Genomic DNA, 14601 nt, shown 5'->3' on the forward strand with positions numbered 1-14601 from the left:
GAGATATTAAGGAATAGTGATTATTACTTCCTGTCATTTTCGATGTTATTTTTATATTTGAGTGGTTATCTTCTTTTGGGTTTGATGAAAGAAGGTAACTATCTTGATTTTTCCAGGGTGTCGTTTCCCTCCTTGTATTGGAGTTTTCCTCCTATTATTCTTTGTAGAGCTGGGTTTGTGGAAATATATTGTGTAAATTTGGTTTTGTCATGGAATATCTTGGTTTCTCCATCCATTGTGATTGAGAGTTTTGCTGGGTATAGTAGTCTTGGCTGACATTTGTGTTCTCTTAGAGTCTGCATGAGATCTGCCCAGGATCTTCTAGCTTTTATGGTCTCTGGTGAGAAGTCTGGTATGATTCTGATAGGTCTTTCTTTATATGTTACTTGGCCTTTTTCTCTTGCTGCCTTTAATATTCTTTCTTTGTTTAGTACATTTGGGGTTTTGATTATTATGTGATGAGAGGTATTTCTGCTCAGGTCCAGTCTGTTTTGAGTTCTGTAGGCTCCTTGTATATTCATGGGCATCTCTCTCTTTAAGTTGGGAAAGTTTTCTTCCATAATTTTGCTGGCCCTTTCTTTTCTTCCAAAAAGATATTTGCTGGCCCTTTCAGCTGTAAATCTTCACTCTCATCTATACCTATAATCCTTAGGTTTGGTCTTCTCATTGTGTCCTGTATTTCCTGGATGTTCTGGGATACAAGCTTTTTCCATTTTGCATTTTCTTTGACTGTTGAGTCAGTGGTTTCTATGGTATCTTCAGCATCTGAGATTTTTTCTTTCATCTCCTGTATTCTGTTGTTTATATTTGCATCTATGACCCCTGATTTCATCTCAAGGTTTTCTATCTCCTAAGTTGTCTCCCTTTGTGATTACTTAGTTGTTTCTACTTCTGATTTTAGATCCTGGATGGTTTTGCTTAGATCCTTCACTTGCTTGTTTGTGTTTTCCTGTAATTCTTTAAGAGTTTTTTGTGTTTCCTCTTTCATGACTTCTGCTGTTTGACTCACTTTCTCCTGCATTTCTTTAAGGTTTTTGTTTTGTTTTGTTTTGTTTTGTTTCTTCTTTATTGGCTTCTATCTCTTGAGCTTTATTCTCCTGAAATCCTTTAAGTGATTTTTGTGTTTCCATTATATGGATTTCTAGCTTATTCATGCTCCCCAGTATTTCTTTAAGAGATTCAGTTATGTCCTTTTTGTGTTCTTCTAGCAGCATCATGACCAGTGATTTTAAATCCAAATCTTGTTTTTCTGGTGTGTTTGTGTAACCCGGACTTGCTGATTTTGGAGAGTTTGGTTCAGATGCTGACATATTGCCTAGAATTCTGTTAGTAGAGTTCCTGCATTTGCCCTTTGCCATCGTTATTTCTGGTGTTAGTTGGTCTTGTCTCTGGCTGGTGTTTATGCCTCCTGTGAGGCTGTAGGGCTATTTCTTCAACACTGGATGGCTGTGTTTCCCCCGTTGCAGATTGCTGATGTGCTGTCCTTCTCTTGGGTGCCCTTGGAGCCCTAGTGTGCCTTGCCCCAGATTGTCTGTGTGAACTAGGCGGTGCCTGTTTGCTCTTTCAGGGAGTGATGATGGTGTATGCTGCAGGACCTTTTCTGAGTGCTGATCACTCTGCTGGGCAGCCTATCTCCCAATTGGGTTGTTGCACACAAGGCTAGCCTAGCTGCTGATGCCCTGAGTCTAGGCAAAAGCCTGGCAGGCTAAGGTCTGAGCAAAGTTCCCCTCAGGCTATGACTGTTAATTGGTTCTGTCATGTGGCCAGGATGGAGGAGTGTGTTTGAGCTCCCTGAAAGTGCTAGGAGAGTCTGCTAGGCTAACAACCTCCTGGCTGGGTTGGCACACAGATGGCCCACTGAGAAGCCCAGGACCTGGGTTCAGTCCAAGGCCTGTCCAGCTTAGATCCCCGCTATGTTAGCCTCAGGCTATGACTCTTAGCTGACTTTGCCTGCTAGAACTCTCTGGTGTCCGTCCTGTAGTCAAAATGGAGGCACGTATGCCTGGCTGAGCAAACAACTTCCTGTCTGGGTTGGCACACTGATTGCCCCCCCCCCCCCCCCCCCCCCCGCGAACAGCCCTGGGCCTGGGTGAAGGACAACGCCTGTCGGGCTTAGACCCCCGCGATGTTGGATTCAGGTTATATTTGCGTACCTCTGCCTGTCTGATTTCTCTGGTGCCCGAGATCCAAGATGGTGGAGAGTCTCTTGTAATTGACTGGAGAGAGGCAGTGTTCTGAAGCGGCTTCTGTTAGGTGAAAGGCACTGTAAATCTGCTGACATAATATTTCATGTATGTTTTATTTTAGTAATCTACTTAGTAATACCTATCTCATGCCTGTCATTTAACTGGTGTTATTCTAGGATCTGGGTATATCAAAATGCCCCAACAATCAAAATATTAAGTGCTTGTAAAATATAACTTTTCATTTTTAAAGTTAATATTGCTACCTATTTCTTTCTTCAAAGGCAGAAAACTGCATGGGACCCCATTGGAAGTGTGCACGGTAATTTATGGGCTATGATGAGGCACGTTTATTTTTCTGGCCTGTGACATTTGTTTTATTAAAATGACATTTTGATTTACAAATTTTACCTGCATTACATTTTAATAGCTAATCACAGAAGTACAAGTTTTTAGTTTGTCATTTTTTTTTAAACTCTGGATATAATAAATGCATTTCTGCAGCTAATGATTCTTTCAGTTTCCATTTACACCAGAGAGAATATGATTTAATAATTCCATAAGAAGTATCACTGCACTGTTTGGCTTATTATGCCTTCTTTATTTTATCACTCACAGGTCTGGTCTCAGTACAATGTCCTGGTAAAATTTGCTGATTCCTTACATACGACTGTTTGTACTACCTCTGGTATTCCACTGTGCCATTACATAACTGGCATTAAAGCACCAGGCAGCAAACCTTAGCCATCACTTGCAGTTCATTTCATGAAGAAGAAATAAATGTAAGAAGTTAATATGTGATAAGTTTGTTTTGTTGCATTCAAATTAAGGTTTCCAATAACCATGAAAACAGAAGACAAAAGCTCCTTAAAGAATTAACTTCATTAAAATCAGATGGGCAGAGGTTAATTTAAATGCTTTGATCTCTGTTGAGAAAACATCTTCCCTCTGGAGACAGGAAACTCGGGCAGAAGGCAGGTAGAACTGAAAATAACAAGAACTCAGTTTTCCATGATATTTTTTTCTACATCTTCTTCAAAGCACATACTGAAGTAATACATGAACATCTTTATTATAACCTAATAAAAGTGATGGAGTTTGACTTCTCTCTTCATAGTTCATCTTAGCAGTTTGGTTAATAGTGTTCTAAATCTTCAACTATAACATGTATTTCCAAACTTTCCTGTATCAGGACTTACTTGCTTACCAAGGATACTTCTAATTGTTCAGAAAAACTCACGATATTTCTCAACTTCTGTTTTTGTCTTTCTATTTCAAAAAGGGAAAAAAAGGAGTAAGAAAATGTGAAAAGAAAATGAGTTCTTTACAATTCAGCTCTACATACTCTCTTATGCTTAACAAATGCCATTCTGATTATAACTGAGGCCCTCAGTCTTGCTCCCTGGGAAAAGAAGCCATATGACAGAGTTTTGATCAGTGAGTGGTGTGAAGAAGACAGTGTTCCCCGAAAGGGACCCAGGAGCTCCAGCTCCAACAGTAGACACCAGCCAGGGTCACAGAACCATTGCTAGGAGCCTCTGATCATGTTCTTCATTCCCCACAGAACCTTTCTGCATGGAAATGAAGACTTTTCAATTTCAAGGGCTTCAGTTTGGTTAAAAAAAAATGTAGTTATGGATACCTGACCCAGAGAAGCTACTCCACTTTGCTATGGTTCACTAACATTTCTATTTTGTCTTTCCATTTAAGTTATTCTTTCAATGGCGTCGTATTTCCCAATGCACTTGTTTTTGTTTGTTTGTTTGTTTTTTCAAGATGGGGTTTCTCCGTGTAGACTAGGTTGGCCTTGAACTCAGAAATCCACCTATCTCTGCCTCTCTGCTGCTGGGATTAAAGACCTGCACCACTCCTACCCTGAATAAACTTAAAAAAGAAAAGATTTATTTAAGGTATGAGTGCTCTGTCTGTTTGTACACCTGCGTGCCAGAAGAGAGCATCAGGTTGTGAGCCACCATATTGTTCCTGGGAACTGAACTCATGACCTGTGGAAGAGCAGCCAGTGCTCTTAACCGTTGAGACATCTCTCCAGCCCCAACATTTCTATTTTGTAGGACTGATTCTGTTGATCTATATCTTGGTAAGATAGTAATTTAGAGAGGGGAGGAGGTTCCACACAACCTCCACTGTCAGAGAAATGACTATTATTTTAGGAAGTAGCTGAGAGAAGTGAGTAGGTAGGTATTCAGTAACTCCTGATTTCTGAGACTCTACTCCCAAGGTTCCTAATGGTACAAAACAGTGACCCCATACAGTATATAGTGTTTTATATGTAGGGGGAAATGGGAATCTTGACCTAACCATGACAAATAACATTCTTGGAATATAGAGTTTTATATGTAGGGGGAAATGGGAATCTTGACCTAACTATGATAAATAACATTCTTGGAGACCTCAGAATAAAGCTGTATTTGAAATCAGGACATATTTATACCTTTATTTCTTTTGTTTAAGAAATAGATTTTGAGAACTTCATTTTAATTTAGCTCCATATTCTGATGTAAATTGGGCTAATAAATCATTTCAAATTCAGTCTTCTCATCTATGTGGGATAAGAATAACAATCATCTACTGTTCCTATTTCATAAAGTAGTGTTCTCTTAAAATATTTTAACATTTTTTCCTTTCCCAGCTCCTGCTCCAGGGATAACTCTGAGACTAATTATTTATTATTAAATGTCTAGGCCATAAGAGTTGGCAGTCCCACGATTAGCTTTTAACTTATTTAGCCATTTAAATTACACTGTGTCTACAGCTTAGTCACCTCTCTTCAGTCTGGGCGAATTCTTCCTTTGTGTCTCCTCTTTCAGCATCTCCCTGAGTTCTTTCTTCTCCCTGTTGCTTGATGTTACTCTCTCCAGTCAGCCGCACCTCTTGATTCTAGCAGCTTTCTCCTCTCTCTCCTTATCTCTATTTCTAAGAATCCTCTTTTTCTGATCTCCTCATTTCTTGCCTCAGTTCATTGATCAGCTGGTGTTTCATTGACTAATGATGTTTAGAAGAGGCCGGAAGACCATGCCCTTGCCTGGTTTGGAAGTGTGAGACAACATGGAATACTTCACAAGTGGTCAAAAACAAAAACTTACATCAGCACATCCTGATTCTGCCTCACAGATGCTGGTGTGATTGAGAAACTGAAGAGAATTTTGAAAAGCAGAACATCATTCTGTTGCTCAGAAGTCTAGCTATTTAAGAGACATTTATGGTGTAATATTTGGTATTTTTACACAGGACAAATGCAGAATATATTTTCTTCTACCTTAGTGTTAAAATAGTGAGGATTATTATAAAGCGTATATTATATATGTATTCCATAATAAAGTTTACATATACATGTGTGTGTGTAATCTGTGTCTAGAGATACATATACAACCATGAATATGTGAGTGTACATGTATTTTTCCAAAGACATGTTTGATAGCTCTCATCAAGACTGAAACATATTCTCTAATCTGATACATTTCCTTAAGGAGAGAAACCCATAAAGAATTTATGGTCATTGCCAGGGGTGGTGGTGGCACATGCCTTTAATCCCAGCACTTGGGAGGCAGAGGCAGGTGGATTTCTGAGTTCGAGATCAGCCTGGCCCACAGAGTGAGTTCTAGGACAGCCAAGGCTACGCAGAGAAACCCTGTCTCGAAAAACCAAAACCAAACAAACAAACAAAAAAAAGAATTTATGGTCATAAGAAAAGCATGACCTGCACACAGGCCCCTCCCCCAGGGTATGGAAGCAAGGATCATCTGCTGTTGGAGAGGGCACTGGTTGGTGGAGCTGCCTGCAAAGTGTGCAGGGCTTGCTTCCAGTGACACAGTTTCTTTGGGTCATTACTCATGATGGAGTGGGCTTTTCAATGATACAGCTGCCCGAGTCACGCTGGCACTTATAAGGAATCCTTCACTCATGCCCTCAAACATGGAAAGAATAATTTCTCTGGCCTGTTCTCAGAGTCTTACTTGGATGAGTAGACATTTGTTCATAATGTCCAAAATAGTCATATAATGCAGCAGACACTGTTTCTTAGAGCAGTTGAATTTTCAGACATTTCCCATATATCTCATGCACCTGCACAGACACAGGCTCCTCCAGCAACAGTCCCCAGCAGAGCAGTACATTTGATTTATGAACATAAATTGATGTATGCTAAGCACACAGAACTTGTCATATACATTGATGCTATCTCATATTGTTTTCTACCCTATAGGTTTAGACAAGCATCTATTCATTTCTAACTATCATAATATATCAGGTTTTTATTGCACTAAAAATCTTCTAGATAGGGCTGGTGAGATGGCTCAGCAGTTAAGAGCACTGACTGCTCTTCTGAAGGTCCTGAGTTCAAATCTCAGCAACCACATGGTGGCTCGCAACCATCCATAACAAGATCTGACATCCTCTTCTGGAGTGTTTTAAGACATCTACCATGTACTTACATAATAAATAAAATAAATCTTTTAAAGAAAAAAACTTTCTAGATAACATCTTCTTACCTTCTCCCAACATACATTGTTATTTTTCATATGTATATGAGTGTATGCATGTTTGTGTGTATTTGCATTTGTGTGGGTATATAAAGAACAGATTGTGTATACATATGTGTGAAAGGACAGAGGTTGATTCCATCTGTTTTATCCATCAGTCCATTGATTCCAGAGCTTGCTGATTTGGCTAGTCTAGCTAGTTAGTCATCTGGCTAGTCTAGCTAGTTAGTCATCTTGCTTGGTAATCTCTCATCTCCACCTCCTGAATCCTGGGACTACAGGCAGGCCTCCATACCAATCCTCCATTTATGTGTTTTCTTCCACCTTAGTGTTAAAATAGTGGGGATTATTATAAAGCATGTATTATATATATATTTCCATAATAAAGTTTGCATATACATGTGTGTATATAATCTGTGTCTAGAGATACATATATAATTGTGAATATGTGAGTGTACATGTAATTTTAGGGTTAGGGTTAGGGGATAAAAAAACTCTGGTATTAATGCTGTAAAAGATAGGGCTTTATTAACTGAACTGTCTTTTCAGCCCCTAATTTTGTTATTTTATGCAAACATGTATTTGAGAAAATGAGAATTATATCAATGCTATGCTGTTTGTTCAAATGAGTAACCTGGAAATAAAAAATAAAACAAAAATGAACAAAGCTCACACAAATTTTATGCCTAGCTTTAAATTCAATGATTTTTTCCCTGACTCTGTATATTACGTAGTGGATGGTTTGAGTTAGAAGTGACAGAAGCCATGGACTGCTGAAGATAACCAAGCACTGGATTGAGGCTAACAGTAAGAACAGACATGGTTCAATAGTGCAGACTCTGAGAGTCATCATGCATTGTGCAAACATCAGAGACTATTTAACACAAACTCAGATGGCTACAACATCACAAGGCAACATACTCCTATGGCATCAGCATAATAATGCAGAAATGATAGTTTGAGTAAATTGAGTAAATAGTACCAGGAACTATTTTCCTCTTGTTAAGCTTTGATGCTCAACTAGAGAGCTTTTGGTTACAGCCAAGATACGAATACCACCACTGCACCCTTAGAACCATCATACCTTGCTGGTCATTATTTTAGTTCGCCGGTATGATAGCTATGTAGAACTTTTTTTTTTCCTTGGGAGCTTCTATGACATCTTCTGGAATCATGAACACTCATTCTCAGAGATGGTTTCCAGGTTAGGTTCTTGGATCTTCCTGTTCCTGTGTCCAAACTGCATGTCTTTATCAATAGAGAGTCGCCTTCAACCTCTGTGAGCAACTAAGGGTAACAACTACAGCCTATGTTATGAGAGTCTCTTAGACTCATATATATATAACTTTTTGTACATTTTTAATATTATTTTACCCTTTTCCTCCCCTTTTCTACCATGTTGACCTCCACCCCTTCTCTACTTTCCTATTTCCTCCTCAGCTTACTTTTACCCTACTATTCCCTTATTGACTACCTTTTCCCCTATGATCCTCATGGACTCTTTGGTTTTCCTGGATTCTGAAGTTATTCCAGGTTATATACTAACATCTGAAGATTTAGAGCTAGAAACTAGAGATGGGAGAGAACTTTCACATTTGTCCTTCTTGGTCCTGCTTACCTCATTTGATATAACATTTTCTAGTCTCATTCATTTACCTTCAAATTTTGATTTCACATTTTTTGTAGCTTAATACTATTTCATAGTATAGATGTACCGCTAAAAAGTGGTGTAGCTGAGCCATACGATGGACTTATTCTTAGTTTTTTGAGTGTTCTTCACACTGGTTTCCAGAGTGTCTGAACAAACTTGCAATTGATCAGCAGTGAGTGAGTGAGGGTTCCTTTTCCCCACACCCCTTCAGCATTTGTTGTCAGTTGTTTTGCTGTTCTCTGCCCATGGGACTGTGGTAACAAGATATCTCAAAATTGTTTTGTTTTTCGTTTTTCTAATTGCTAGGGACTCTAAACATTTTTTGAGATATTTCATACCTATGGTTTATTTCTTCTTTAGAGAATTCTGTTTAATTGTTATATTAGTTAGGGTTTCACTGCTGTGAACAGACACCACAACCAAGGCATGTCTTATAAATCAATATTTAATTGGGGCTGGCTTACAGGTTCAGAGGTTCCGTTCATTATCATCAAGGCAGGGACATGGCAGCATCCAGACAGACATGGTGCATCAGAGTTGAGAGTTCTGCATCTTCATCTGAAGGAAGCCAGGAATAGACTGGGCATCCTCAAGCCCAATCCCCAGTGACACATTTCCTCTAACAAGGTCACACATTCTAATAGTGTCAGTCCCTGGGAAGAGCATGTGCAAACAATCACAATTCTGTAGTCAATTTTTTGAAATGATTTGTTTTTTATAACTCTGTTTTGGGTTCTTTATATATTGTGATAATCAATCATTAATCAGATGTAGAACTAGAGAGGAGGTACTCCCCCCCCCCCCATTCTCTGTGCCTTCTCCTTCCTACACTGATTCGTTTTTAGCTGTGCCAGGGCTTTTTAGTTTTATGAAGTCCTACTTTGTCATTCATAATTGACTTTAATTTGTGGATAATTAGACCCACATCTATTACATTTCACAAATTCTAACTCCAAATGTATTAAAAAACCTCATTGTAAAACTGGAAACACTGAAACTTCCAAAAGAAAACTGAGGCAGATCTATACATGATGTAGTTGTAACAAAGGACTTTCTGAAAATGTAGATTTTAAAGATGATGTTCTTGTATTAAATAAATGTTTAAGTGAAAGACCATTATGAGAAGAATTAAGAAAAATGGATGAAAAACAAGAGGAAAAGAAAACATTCACAAGAATCACAATGGAAAACAACTATATTCTTCCCTTACCTGGATTGTATAGGAAAGAGAAACTCATCTTATTAAGGCAACTGTATATTTGGGTTTCTTTGTTATAGAAATTTTGCTATTAGCCATCCTAAACCACAAGGCAGTAATTTAACTGGGAAATAAGTGTATTTCTTAAAATTGAGTAATGAGTACCAGACTGAGGTTCTCATGTCAGAGCTCACATAGCTAAAGATGAACTTATTCTGTTTTTTCCACTATGGAAACGAACTTTGGGTTTTCTTGATCATATGAACGATGACATGCATAGTTAAAAATTAAAAACTATCAAATCCTTAAAAATATAGTGAAGATGAAATTTTTCTAGATACTCATCATTAATCAGAAGAATATCAGGGACAAGAATTGAGTAATGCTATTTCTAGTCTATATTCAGAGTTTTGGTAATTAAGTAAATTTGTATCCTGATAATTATGTGAGGTTTAATTTGATTCATTTTACAAATGAGTATCTTTATTAATTATTCAAAATGCTTCATCCTCTGTTGATATGCTATAAGGTCTTTGGTGATGTATAGTAACATATTTAATGATGAAAATTTAATTCAAACCATATTACGGTTTGGGTCTTAATTGTCTTCTCCAGACTCACATGCTAAAGGCTTTGATAGTTCTGTGCAATAGTGGAATTTGTAAAAAGGGAGGCCTGGCAGAAGGAGGTCAGGTCATTTGAATATGCCTGAGGAGGCTCATTAGAATCCTGGTCTCCTTTCCTCTTTGGATCTCAGCTGCCATATGGCTACAACTCTGCATGTGCTCCTTACCTTAACATTTCTAAAGACCCTAAAACAATGGAGTCACTTGGGCATGGATTTGACCCTCTAAAATAACAAGCGCAGATACATTTTTCCTCCTTCAAATCAATTTTAAGGTTTTCCCCCTACTGACTCACAATGGCATATATGTAAGTTAATTCCTAGTGAATAAAATGCTTTCGATAACAAGGAGGTTAATATTACTTAGATATTCCTAGATATTGATAGTCAAGGATTAAAATTCAAAATTCTGTCAATGCCAATTTTATTGCAAAAGGATACCCTCATCTTGTGGTCAAAGTGGGGTGATGATGATTCACAAAACATCTTGGCACATACAGTTTATAACTATAATAAAATTATTACAGTTAATATTTTTCAAAGCTTAAATGTATTCATATGAATACTTTTTGTTTCATCAAAGTAATACATAGTTTTATTATTTGGATCCTATTTTTGTTAAGGAATATTTTAAAGTACAAAATTTTACCAGGACCACATATTTTTTTCCAAGCTGAGTAAGGTCTATGCAGTTTATCGGAAGAGTAACTGAGTACAGCTCTATGTTGCACAGTCTGTCCTGCTGTTGTTCTTTTTACACTACATGAATGAACATATAATAAAGCCTTCCAGTGTGGACAAATGACATTAATGTAATTCATTACTGAAGATTGGCTTCTGTATTTAAATATATCTTTGAAGACAGTAGCCTCTCCCTCTCTACATTTAGATGTTCTTTGATGTGTGTGTGAAGTGTGAAGTGTCTCAGATTTTCCAGAATGAATCAAAACTCCAGATCTTCAGATCTTGTGCTGAGATGCTGAGATCCATGATGCATGGGGTCTTTTTTGTTTTTGTATTTTCTTTCTGTGACATTTATCTTGATCAGTGAAACCAACCATGGTCTGTGAGTTTAAGGAATTTCTGGGAGAGCCCCTTAGGTTCTTTTGGACTCTTTAAACTTTGTGTGACATCTGGATCTATACAGACAAGCTAAAAATGCTCTGGATGGCTCATCTTTCCTGCACGTCTTGTCTTGATCTATATATTCATTGGCCCTAAGTAAGGTTGCAATTGAAAGCATTTACAGTTCTTAGACTATTCTGTTGTGCAGCTAACACTGACAACCCCTTCCTAGAAGATGACCAATCTCAGTGGCATAGTTATCCAGGCCATTCGTCTTCTAAGGGGAAGTTTCTGTATTGAAAAATTGAAAGGTATTCCTCTCTGTGGTCATTATTTTCTGAATATGTAATGCCCCCGTTATATTCTGTTTGTGGCATTCTTATTATGTGCTAGGTGTTTATAGCATTTTGTTGAATTCTTTTCAAGATACCATTTTATATAATAGGGAACTGGACAAAGAAACATCTTGGTCAAGGTAATTTAGTTACCCATGCTGATGAGTTAATGATGAGTGCGTGTTCAACTTCTGTACTATGACTGATCAGTGCTTGATGGTTTTCAAAGCAGATTGCAAAGAAGAGATTTTGGTGTTTCTTTTCCTAGTCAGTAAAGCAGAATGATTTGGAAATCCCAGAAATCTGTTCTCAGGTAAACCTTTTTGAGTTTATGAGCTTCTACAGTAAAATGTAAATTTGGGATGGTTTGTTATTTAAGCTGAATATAGGAAGTTCTGGTTTTTCTTTATGGACCTGCATTTTTTGTTTGTTTTTGTTTTGCCCCACTAGCATTGCTTGTAATCCAGTACCTTTTGCATTGTACTGGAGAAAGTTAGAATAGCTCATTAAAACAGTATATAGATAGAGGAATTTCCAAAGACTGAAGAACACCATCTGAGGGCAAGTTTTTCACATTCTAGGCAAAGATAATGAAGCCCATGGAGGTTAGGGGAGTTGCCTGGGTTGCAGAACTCTGGAGTGCTGAGCTGACCTGAACTTGTTCTCTGTGGAGGCTTCTCACTACCACCACAACTACAGTTACATTGTACGGCAATAGAGCATAAGAGCCCTGAACCCGATGTCAGTAAAGTTCTCAGTCCTTGGACATTTGCACAGAAAGAGATGTAACCTAGATCAGAGTGGAAAATTCAGGAGAGATTCTCAGTAGTGAATTGATTCTCCTTGTTGCAAGAGCGTGTTAACAATTCTCTTATGAGGACTATCTTTTTGTTCTAGGGTGACATTTTATAAGGGTTTAGAGTAAGTGCACAATTACAGCAATGAACTCTATATTTCAGCATGTGTTTCAATACTTTCCCTCATAAGATTCTGAAATTTTAAGGTGTTTCTTCCATTAATTAATTATTTACTTAAATTATTTTTTTAAAGTAGCTGGAGAAATGGTTCAGCATTTAACAGTATTGTTTGCTTTTCTAGAAGACTAGAATTTGATTCCTAGAACCCATGTTGGGCAGCCTATAACCACCTAACTCTTGGGGATTGTATATCCTCTTCTGGCCTCTGTGGGCACTTATACATATGTGGCATATGTGTGCACACACATGCATGCATGCATGAGTGTACATACATATACACACATGAAAATATAATCAAGATCTTAAAAGTATTTTTTAAGGTTGAGACATAAGGAAATTCATGTTTTAGTCATGCTAAATGATATGTTACTAAGCACATTTATTGTGTAAAATGCAAATCAAAGGGAAAAAACTATTTCCTCAAACATTTATATTTTGTGATGAAAACATGCTGGGTCATTTCATCTAGCCTTGTGCCTTATGAAATGTGTAGTGTATTTTTTATTTATTTCCACCCCACTGTGTAGTAGAATACCAGAATTTATTTATTGTAATTAATGGGTGCATACTATTCATTGATCAACCTTTCCTCTACTCCCTCCTTACCACTCTCTCCAGTAGGTGGCCATCTTCAGCTTTCCTTTTACAGACAAAAAATGTTAAAGCCTCTTTTGAGAATACTGATCTCCTAAGCTGTGAAGAAGGTTGGAGACAGGCATGGGAGGTATGGTGCTCATGTGATAGCCACCTTGCAGACATGTGAGCCATGGCACAGACATGTAAGCCATATCAGAGGTCCACAGGCCATGGTACAACTGCACTAGCAATGTGGCAGATGTACTAGCTGAGTGAAGAATGAAATAAAATAAACCCCACCAAACTCCTCTTTGCCTCCTACCTAGTTCCCTGGCTTCCACAGTGACTCTGTGCTAAACAAATAGAAATAAAGAGTAAAAGTTAAGCTCCACATATTAGAGAATATTGTGTCATGTGTTCCTAGGGAAAATTGGCACAGTAAAACAACCTTGCTTTCTTTTAAAACCAGTGAAAACAGTGGTTCCTCCCTCCCAGCAGGGGCACCTTCTTTCATTCAATATGAAACCCATTCTGGTGCACAAGTAAGCAAGACATGCACATGCCCCACACCTTGACCTGCAGAGTAAACTTGTTAGGAAATATGACTCTTGACTTTTGCATGTATACATGTTTCAGCCGACTTGCTCTCTGGCTTAATAGAGTTAGAAATAGTTCCTGAAGAGACTGTGGGCCATCAGCATCCCTGGGAGACTGTTGCTTAGGCCCATGGTCTCAGAGACTGCTTACTGGCGTGCTTGATTATGCACCCTACGTACTCTCCCCAGAGGAATGGTGGTGCTAGGGACTGTTTCTGGTTCACATGAACTGTCTGCTGAGCCCTTGAACACTGAAGGTCCTATTGGGGGGCTCCAGAGTTTTTATTTGCTCCTGTCACATGAAGGGACCTGACTCCTTTCTCTTCCCCAGATCATCACTTGTCTCAGATGAATGAGAGACCTCTCTTGAGTTGATCCTGGTTCCTTGGTACCTTCCTTTTCAGAAGTTCTGCAAGCCAGAGCTTTTCACCACATTTCATGCCAGCCATTGGAAAGCCCTGGGTAGAGTACCAGAGACAAGGGGGCAGTGCTTTTGTTGCCTCTTGGTCTGAGGGGAGATCCAGCATGCTTACAGCCTTGCCATCAGCATCATTAGAGGTCAGAGACCTCCCAGTCAGTTATTGGAGTGGTGGTACAGATTCTGTGTTCGTTCTGTGGCTTCTATACCACTACCCTGGCTCACCCCTGTGTTTTGGCACAATATCTGTCATATAGCTCACAGTCAGTATGGTGGCTGATATGTCTAGGATATATCTTTTGCTATGACCTGGGACACAGCCTCTGTGATCTACATATGACTCACTATCTGTCACATTCCTACTGTATCTTCACCATGGTCTGTGTACCTGTGATATGGCTTATGTGTTTGCACCAGGGCACACATGTCTGCAAATTGGCTATCACATCAGTATCACAGCTTAGCAAGTACATATTCT

Source organism: Apodemus sylvaticus, chromosome 2, assembly GCF_947179515.1.
Source record: "Apodemus sylvaticus chromosome 2, mApoSyl1.1, whole genome shotgun sequence".
NCBI lineage: Eukaryota > Metazoa > Chordata > Mammalia > Rodentia > Muridae > Apodemus > Apodemus sylvaticus.